The following is an 11,062-nucleotide window of genomic DNA, read 5'->3' as shown; positions in this document are numbered from 1 at the left end:
ATCGCGTCATCCAAATGAGAAGTCTCCTCCTCAACATTCTTCTCCTTTACCTTCTGGTAATACTCCCTGTTGCATTCTCTGCCGCCAATCTCTTCTCATACATCAAATGAAAAATCCTCTGTAAGCTTGTCTCCCAAAGGATGGTGATAACCAAACATTGATGGTTGGTGGGAAGACACCCGACTGCATGCAAGCTCTAGGATTCTCTAACTGCAGCCAGGCTTCACACATATAGCTGTGGTTGTACTTACACTAGCAATGCACAAAGGGTGGTATCGATAGACACATGCAAGCATGTAGACAGCAACCACATCCTCACCCTCAAAACGTAAGCTAGAAGCCACACATTCCCCATAGAAAGTAACATTGTTGAGTCCATCTAGATCATGGGATGTGGGTTGTATATAGAACGTCTAACCAAGCTTGACCTATTACAGCAATGCCTCTATAAAAAGACATTTCTCTTCGCATCTACAATTGTGGTCATAGTAGCTTCATATCTTTTTCCACGAGCATATTCAACAAAAGAAATGATCAAAGAGAAGTAACAGATAAATGATTTCACTATCCACACAGTAATGAGAAAATCCAGCAAAGTGTTGTTGAGACCTTCATAGTTCTTTGAATTATTTTCAAAGTATTTGAAGCACTTTCATGTACTTTGAAGCACATTAAGTGCACAACTGGACATTGAAAGAACTCTAATGCACTTTCAAGTATTGTTGAATAGCCTCCACTACTTTAAAGAACTTTCCAATACATTAAAGTACTTTCCAATACTTTAAAGGACTTTCTAGTTCTTTCAGTACTTCTAGGAAGTTTTAAGTACTTCTAAGTGCTATTAAGTATTCCTAAGAACTTTTAAGCTCTTTTATGTACTTTTAAGTACTTTTAACTACTTCACAATACTCAAAGTTTCTTAAAATACTTTATAGAAATTTAAAACATTCTCAAGTACTTTGAAATACCTTGAAAGTACTTTGAAGGACTTTCCAATACTTAAAGTACTTTCCAGTTCTATACAGTACTTGCCATTTCTTTAAATTACTTTCCAATACTTCTAAGAAGCTTTAAGTACTTCTAAGAGCTTTAGTTCAATCTTTGTACACAATTTGAAATGCATGGTTTAGGTTTCTTGCATTATATTTTGTGTGTTGAGATAGAACTACTTAGCTATTGTAGCTTTATCAACACTCTCCCCCTATGCAAAGGCATACAGATAGAGGATCATCTCAAACCCACATGAGAAAATATATTTTGCAACAAGAAATTAGAGAGCTCATACTCCATCGTGTAGCCTTTGGGAGGAAGGTGCAGGACATGGAGAGTAATGGAAAGTAGGAAATTATTCCAAAGGACATACACAAAATTAATGTAATGCATCTCCACCCGTATCGACACTTGTCTCCATGGTTAAGGACATGATCACCAACTAAGTGATAATCTATAGCCAAGAAATGGTTGTTGATCCCTACAACAAAGTCAATAGAATGGATCTCCATATGGATGTCAAAGAGCAAGAAACTAGAGTATGTAATAAGATGATCTTATGGATTGGGGGACTAAAACATGGATGCCTTCATGAGGATGAGGAGAAAGACATAGAAGAAGGAAGTATAACAAGTTGAAGGAGGATAGCAAGAGTTAATATCCATAGACAAATGCATAACTTGAAGGGTATGAATATCTGGATATCTGAGGAGTTCACTCCAATCCAGCAGCTCACACAAAGAAAAAATGAACTCACCAAAGTAAAGTAAACACACAAGGAGGAAAATGGGCGGTTTATTGAGATGGGAAAGCATTGATTATGTAATGAAAATCCAAATCCAAAGACTCTAAGTCTAAAACTAATGTCCTTTAATAACTCAGGAGGAGTTGAGGCTTGTGCACTCCCATGATTCTCTGGCTATCCAAAGATAGAAAGACACTTTTTTGCTTATGTACTTTGTATCATAGTCCTGTGAGGTATTTTGCATACATAAATAGATCTCTCTCTCTCTCTCTCTCTCTCTCTCTCTCTCTCTCTCTCTCTCTCTCTCTCATGCAGTGTTTCAATGCAAACTCCTTTGGCCACTTCCCTTTGCTTTTTTAGCAAGATGGATTTCTATGAGATGCCTCCAACTTGATTGTTTGTAGAACTACGTAGTAAAAGCATGAGTCTGGAAGTTCTTTTGAGAAGCTTCAAAAGCTGGTGAGGAATTGATCATCAACAAAATAGGATCTTAAATGAATGAGTGCTGATGAAGAGTGTATGAAGACCTTTGGCAAAGAGCTTATGTGCTATGATAGAAATGATTGTCAGCAAGTCAATGATAGATTGTTGATTGACTTGAAGCAAATAAATTATTGATGAGTTTTTGGTAGCGCAACATTGAATGTCTTGTTGAATGATGTAAAGCTAAATATACTTCTTCAATGGTAAATGTTGACCTTGGTCTTCTTAATGTCATGACGTTGACCTTCTTCAATGGTAAATGTTGACCTTGACCTTGACCTTCTTATTAGTGGGCCTTGATTCTTATTTTGTGAGCTTTTAGTGGTGGTTTTTCAATTGATTCTCAATAGAAGACCAGGCAGTGTTGTTGTAGGCTATTGGCGTTGGTCGTGTGTGGATGCAAGGGTGCCTCAGTAAAAGACAAATCCTTCTTTTTCTCTTCGGTTTGGAGTAGAATGATTAGCTCTCTATCTAAACTACCGGCAAGGTCTTTCATGACGGTTTCATCTTTACTTGTACTTAGTATCGGGGTTGACCACTTGGTGGTCTCTCATGCATATGTGACAATGGGCTAATCATATATTATTGGAGTCTTCTAGAGTGGTGATATAGGTGTGGGAGAAGGTGGATCTAATGGAAAGGAAAACATTAATGCAAAGGTCCAAGGTTCTATCTGAGCTTCTTGGCATCTAGTCAATCATTTCAGTGACAAGTTACTTATGATCCTACAGGGGGTTTCTTTTATGATGAGTATTGATTTTTGTGGTACTTCCAATGCTAGTTGTGATTGTGTTTGATAGTTCTTGGCTATGCCAGTTGTGGTGTTTTGAGGGGATTGTGTTTCTACTTAGTCTAGTTTTGAATGTGACTGTTGTCCCAGCTATAAAGGCATTTCTAAGTTGCTCCACCACAGTGGCCTTTAACCCCCACAACCTCCCACTTAAAGGCCAATATGCCTTTAAGGGAGAACATCCAGTGAGCATACTATCCAATGCCCATCAATACACGACAATACTCAAACCGCTGACTAGGTAGACTCTTCATCAGCATATCTACAAGGTTATCATTTGTATGAACCTTGACAAACTCTATATACTTGTCCTCAAGTACCTCTCTGATGAAATGGCACCTAACCTCAATGTGTTTGGTCTTTGCATGAAAGACCGAATTCGGTGCTAGCCGAATAGCACTCATGGAATCACTATGCAATGTCGGTACACCTGTAGGAATCCCCAAATCTCCCACTAGCCATCAAAGATTCATTGAGGAAACTTGGAGCTAAACATGAAAACCTGAACTCCCCTAGAACTTCTTTTTTTAGAGCAATACTAAATCCCCTAATCACACCATTGATGAGCCTTTAGGCAAGCTCCAACATCGCCTTGTATTGGCTTGAATAGTTTGAGAAACCTTATTCGTTCTTCTAATTATCAATAGCTATTGAGACAAGGATTGTTGCAATGTGATAGCTCAAATCGGTCCTTCTTTGGTCTAATCATGTCTTACATCTAAAAGCATAATTTTTATTGGGAAATCCAAAAGAGTCATTTGGAGCTAAAGATGAAAGCATGAGTTTCCCTAGAATTCCTTTTCTAAGAACAATACTCAATCCCCTAATCACACCATTGATGAGCCTTTAAGTAAGATCCGACATCACCTTGTGTTGGCTCGAATAGCTTGAGAAACTCGTCATGCTTCTAATCATTGAGAGCTAGTGAGCAAGGATTATTGCTTCATGGTAGCTTCGAATAGGTCCTTCATTGGTCTAACCATGTCTTGCATCTAAAACCATAATTTTTATTTTACTTCACATATTGGACCAAGATATTTGCCATATATTTCATTCCAAAATAGCCTATTCTTCAAGGTAAGCCATGCATTGCATGATAGTTATCTCTTAAGGTTCTACAATACCATTCGTAAATGCCCTTAAGGATAGAGCCAAAATATGCTTGCAATGCCAAGTGTTATGTCATGTCATTCTTTTCCCGCTTGATTCACTCCACTTTACAAGATGAAACATGTCAATAAGCTCTAAATCCTAGAGGACCTGGTGGTGGTATCTAATGATCTAGAATAAGCTTTGATATTCATTTTAAATTTTGCAAATGACTAGTGCAGAGTCACTTCTGATCTTTAGTCCTAAGATTCCAATCTAGAATTCCAAATGTAATCCATATAATTTCCTTCCATTTTTTTCATGTTGATAGTGTAGCCTTGGTCTAGGTAGGACCCAATTATGATGTTTCCATTCTTTATGACCAGCATTGTGCCTATCGATCCATCACTGAGAGGTCCCCGATAAACACCATCAAATCTCAAGATGGCCTCATGTTGTTTCATTCAAATCAAATTAGCATAGAAGGGGATTTCTATTCTATCCTAACCACATGGATACACTCTCATATTATTAATGCAAAACTCTAAACAACAAAAGAAGGATGCACTACGCAAAGTTGAAGGGCAAGACTAAAAATAAAAGAAGAACAAACACTTTACACTCTAGGTCTCATAGGAAAAGTTTGAAAAATGGTCCAACCTATCAGGAGCTATAACTCAATGGTAACATGATGGGCAAGGACAATAAACTGAAAGATTCTCTCATATGATCAAATGATTGAGGTGGGATGGACTTGCTTCATAATTGAATTAAAAAGTGACTGTACACTTGTGGATGCCTGCCAATTTAGAATGGCAAAATTCAAAAATGGGTCCTTAACTAATAGTGGCTTGTGTGTGGGCCTTAGTGGTACCTAATCAGGTTGGGGCATGGATGCTAATGCCATCACATTCCATGAGTAATACTAGTGACATAGGGTTCTTTGTGAGGTCATTTCATAGATCCATTATTCCATCAACCATCAAATTTACCCTATCTGTCAAAAGGTGGTCAATCTTAAGAGAAATTTTTTATTCTTTGCTATATCATCCTAAGGTCAAGCTATTAGAAACACTCGATGGGGCCCTCCTTGAAATAGTAAGAAGATGATCCTTAGAGTATTATCCTCCATCCATACATATAGTATTGATTGTGAAGGAGAGGCTTTGCCCAAATTGATCTATTAGAAGGCTAAGGAATCGATGCCCAACTACACAGAGGCAGTATCCTCGGTTGTTACATTGGAGTCCCAGTTGCGTAGATATGCAAGTGTATATGCTTTTTTTAAGCTTTATATTTTCACCCAACAAAGGAAAGAAATCAAGCGGCCAATGAGAAATTCCTTGACTAGGCAAGTGCAACCGCCATAGTTGAAAGAGTAGGAAAAGAGGCCATAGATCAAGTGCACATTATCATGAGAAGGCTAGAGTAAAAATCCTTGGGCAGTTAGGTTGGAAGAGGATTTATAGTACATTGACGAGTGGCTTGTGTATGCATTACATGATATCAAGGATTAGTACAAAGAGCAAGTTGCCAACCTATGAAGGGAGCTCACTCAAGCAAAGAGGAATCTCTAAAATTTGGAGAATCATAATAGTTTTGCACAATATTTGCAGGTTTAACTATAAACACTTCAAATGGAGAATGAGATCCTATGGGTCATGCTCACTATTTAGCACCCAAATCGAGTTGTCGCATGAACCCAACCATTAGCTTTGAAGGATTTAATGGAATAATGTTTAAGGTAGGATCACAATTTCCATAGAGAATTGGAAGTGGTGCAAGATGTCAAAGGAGAAGAATTGTTGGAATATCAACAATTCCTTTAGTAGGAGAATGCAAAGGCCATCTAGATGATGGCAGTGGTAGAGGCCATTGTGAAAGAAGAGGCCAACCTCCTTCACCACCAGCTTTTACTAACAAAGATAGGTCAAGATGAAAATTTTGGCTGTGGAATCTAAGACACCGATGCCCCTTCCAAAGACCTTCATGAGTGTGTACCTTGAGGTAGTCTCTATGTAAAAATCGAAAGAGCCTCATGAGTGTGTATCTTGATGCAGTCACTAATGTAGAAATCCATAAAACATGTGTGAGCAAGCACACATTTTAAATACCCTATATTTGAATTTTAACTTTTTTTTGCATAATTGTTTACCCCTTTTACGGGATGTACACATGTTGTAATATTGAATTTATAAGTGCCCTCTTTCATGTACATATCATAGTTATATTAGATACCTATTTTCTAAACCCCCTCCTATCCCCCTAATTTAAAAATCCACCTTCTATAGGTATACTGCCAAAAAGAAGTCTATATAGAAAATTAACACCCCCAACCATTTTTCCATTTCATGGTTTAAGAGCATTAACAACTCCAAATCATCCACTCTAACATTTGGGTTTATGCCTTAACCTTTGAGAGGAGCCCTATATTTCAACACTGTCAAGAAAGACATGGATCTACTTTCTCAAGTAGGAATCAAATGCAATCAATGCATTCATAGAGTTTAAAGCTTTAGTGGGCATCAAGTTAAAAAGTATATAAAAGTCCTCTGATTTGACCATAGAGGAGAGTATAATCCAAATGAATTCAATCAATCCTACATCAAGAGGTTTTACTTGTAAATATACCCAGTAATGGATTTACATAGAGAAAGACCAAAATGATAGTACAATTCATTAGGTGCATAATGGATGAAAAAAAATCCCATGTGAATTGATAGTAGCATGTGGAACTATAGCTTATTTGATGAATTGACCTCCACCAAATACAACCTTGTGGAACATCTCTCCAAAATCCTCTTTCATAGGTATACAACCATCAATCAACCATTTAACAGTGTTTGGCTCTCTTGCGTATGTTCATATTCTAGATGAACTCCACAACAAAGTAGATATAACATCTTTTAAATTTGTTTTCATAGGTTGTAATGATGAATTCAAAACATATAGATTATGGGATCCAATTTAGAAGAAAAGTCATTCTTTCAAGTGATGTGATGATTGATGCGATAGCAATTAACCCAAAGTCATTTCAATATTATCTCACCAACACTGGTTATTCACAAAATCACTTTACCAATAGATTCAAAAGTTGTTCAGTCCAATGTGACTACACAAAGTAATCACAAGTAGAAAATGCAAGAAACTATGGATACCGCAACAATAACTATCATCATAGACATTCTAGAAACACCCAATGCATAATTAAGAAGATCATCCATAGAAAAGAAAGAGCCACACAGATGAACATTAAAAAGCAAGTTTGTATTCATATATGAAGTCATCAAACAAGGAGAACCCACATCATTCAAAGAAGCAATGCATCCATGGACAACATGATGGAGAAAGAAGAACCACGCCATTCAAGGAAACAATGTACAAGTTCTAGAAAGGCAACATGCAATGAGGGAAGATCACAATACTTATTATAAAAAATCAAACTTGGACTTTTCTAGATTTATTTGAAGAGAAAAAGTTCATAGGTTGCAAATGGATTTACAAATTCATGAGATCAGATGGAACTATTGAGATTAAGTACAAAGCTAGTTTGTCTTCCAAGGGATATCCATAGAAATATGGGACAAATTATGAAGAGACATTTGCACTAGTTGCAAAGATGCCAAAAAGAAGAAATATATATGCACAACCTAAAGACATGCTATCAAAGACATGGAAATTAAAGTTTTTATATTGCAAAAATCTCTTTACGGGTTGAAACAAGCACCATTAAGAAGATAGCTTGTTGTGCTTTATATGATGACTTAATCGTTATCCGATATAATGAAAAACTCCTTTTATAAGTCAAAGGCTAGCTCACATGTAAGTTTGAGAGACCGTTATTTTCTTGGAATAGAAATATGGAAAAATGGCATCATGCTGACATAGGGAAAACATAACCAAAAGGCTCTCAAGCCTTTGCATTTATATTATTTTGCAAGCCACTCCCTACTCCTATGGAATGCAACATCAAATTATTAGCACATGGCAAGTTGTTCAATACATAGCCTCATCAATACTGATAGCTTATTGGAAGATTGAATTATTTAATAATCATAAGGCCAAACGTCCCTTATTCTCTTGGTATACTCAATGAGCACTTGCAAAATCCCCTTCTCTTAGTAGCAAAAAGAGCTTTCAAATACTTAAAAGATGCATGCAGTTAATGAACTAAAATATGCCAACTTAACAAATTTCAATTTTCATGGATACACTATTGTTGATTGGGCTAAAAGTGTAGATGAAAAAAGCCATACAAGTGGACATAATTTCAATCGTTATCTTTAACCAAAGAAAAACACTAAGGATCAAGCAATGCTGCATGTAAAGCAATCGGTTCATAAGACCTCTTTCAACACTTAAAGTCCTTTCCAACAGACTGAGAGTGGTTTACTCATCCAACATGAACAACTAGCAAAGAATCCACATCTTTCATGCCACAATAAAGCATATTGAAGTACATTATCGCTTTATCACAAAAAAGAGCGTCTCAATGTAGAAATTGACCTTGTCCACTATTCAATACAAGAACAAGTTGCAAATATCTCTACCAAGCCACTATTTCTCGATAAGTCCATACTTTCAACAATAACTTGGTATATTCAAATTACAACTTAAAGGAGGAAATCATAGTTACATTACCATTTATATGTAGCCTTTTGCTCCACAATCAGTATTTCCCAATAACATTGAAAAAATCAAAAGTACTCTTAATTAGCTATGGGAAAAAGAAGAGGGGTGAAAAGGAAGATGGCAAGGCCATGATTAAACTAAGGGATAAAGGGGGGAGGGAAGGAGTTTCAATTAAAGAATAATGGAGTTAGGGGGCATTAAAGAAGGAGCCACGTGAGGGGAGATTGGGGAGGGGGGGAGGACCACTTATGAAGGGGGCATTAAAGAGGAAGGGACATGGAGGGGAAGGAAGGGCCATTTATAATATTATATTTATCTTTAGGATGTTATACTACTCTATAGCTTAGTGATAAAGCTCACGTGTGTGAAATAAAAGATTATGGGTTTGAATCCCCTCTTGATATAATGTGTATCCCTCTTAGACATAAGCTTAAAAGATTAACCTATGCATAAAACATATTAAACACCATGGATAAGCAGCCTCCATGGACCAAAACAAATAGGAATAAAGTTGAGTTGAGCGAGTATGTCCCCATAACATTGCTTTTACACATACTATTTTGATATTTTAACTTTCTACTTTTTAATCTCATTACTTTCAAAAATTTAAAAATGTTTTGTAATGCACCCTCTATCATATAGTACAATTCAGGAGGGAGTGTTTAAGCAAGTAAATTACAATATAGAATGCTAGAGTCATGTGTGGACTACATGGTCCAATTGGACTGGAGGGAACCAACCCTATTCACTCACTTGCAAAATAACCTCATTTTCTTTGTTTCAATGTTAGTTTAAAGTTAGCTACTTTGTGTTTGTACTCCCTCCTCCTCTTACTTCTTTTGTCTAATAACTCAAGGACAATGCGATTGATGTTAGGCAGCACTTCATTAAAAAAAGAGTGCTACTTGGTGACATCACACTATCATTTTGTTACAGCAAAGATAAGGTTACGAACATTCTTACTAAACCACTCAAAAATATCTTTATGAGAAACACAAACAAGCTCTTGAGAATAATATTCCCAATAAATTAGAGTCATCAATAACAATGTTTGATCCTTGTTTAAACCACAAAGTCATTAGCTTGAGGAAAGGCTTACTTCATGATGATGATCTTAAGGGAAGGTGGTGAGAATCAATCTTAACTCGTGCCTCTGTCAATCTTTGAAATGCTACCCCAATTGAGTATTGTACATATTCATCCTTTTAAACGAGTCTAGTATATAGATAATCATTTGTGTGTATTCTCTAATTGTGTCCTCTCTCCTCCGCTCTCTCCTCTCCTCCCTCCTCCTTTGTCAAAATGCCCTGTGAAACATGTTGCATAAGTTGAACAGAAAGCACTAACCTGCCACCATCCAACATAACACTTTGTTAGATATCCTATGATGGGTAAGAAGGTCAGAGTACTCTTCCCCAATTGTTTTCTTTGTCACAACTTGCAATAATAGTTTCCACAATTTTAAATGCCATGGATTCTAGTCATCTTTTAATTTTGCCATATTTCTATGCATTAATATGTCTAGACGTATGATATGCCCACGTTTAAAGTCATCGATTGTATCTTACCTAGAGCCATCCTCTGCTACTAATTTTTTGAAAAATCCATCTGATCCTGCTTATCAATTAAATTTGATGAGCATGTAATTTCCTTACAAGTGTAGAACAAGGATTATCCAATTTTAATGTCAATTTCTTTGCATAGAACCTAAATGTTTATGATTACTCATTGCAACTTAATAGTATGGATTCAAAATAATCCCTCCCAAGTTTAAGACAAAAAAGATCTAAGAAATGACCTCTAAAGACTCTAAAGAATAATAAAAATAAAATAATTAAATGACATAATAATCTACACTTTCAATTCAAGAGAAACGACGCACCATACTCAAGGAAAAGAACACTATAGAAGCCCAACAAAACATTTTATGAAGGATGTCCAAAGCAAGAAAGATAATATATCTTACCTTAATTAAGCATGCTAGCAGCTTTTACTTATAGCGACAAATCCAAGAAATTTATGATACCACCCAACAAAGAACAAGGACTTAACATTAATACTTTCAATCTATGAACCAAAATGATCCACAACTAATCTTCAAGAACAAAAACAAAGAGTATTTACAAAATCTCCTCCAACTCAAAAGATGAGGGGACAACTAAACTTTCCCGTTCAACCAGGAGGCAATCTAAGAAACTTTGGTTAACCCAATGGAAGGTGAAGTGTCATGTACTACTAGTCCTTAATCGAACATGATACAAGATGACACCTCAGTGAAGTGAAGAGAGAGTTCAAAGATACGATCCCCAAAAACATTACCTGGGGAAATACTT

Source organism: Dipteris shenzhenensis, chromosome 19 (assembly GCF_047967505.1).
Source record: "Dipteris shenzhenensis isolate YYH24624 ecotype China chromosome 19, Dip_SZ_1.0, whole genome shotgun sequence".
NCBI classification, from domain to species: Eukaryota; Viridiplantae; Streptophyta; class Polypodiopsida; order Gleicheniales; family Dipteridaceae; genus Dipteris; species Dipteris shenzhenensis.
This window is presented reverse-complemented; position numbering follows the sequence as displayed.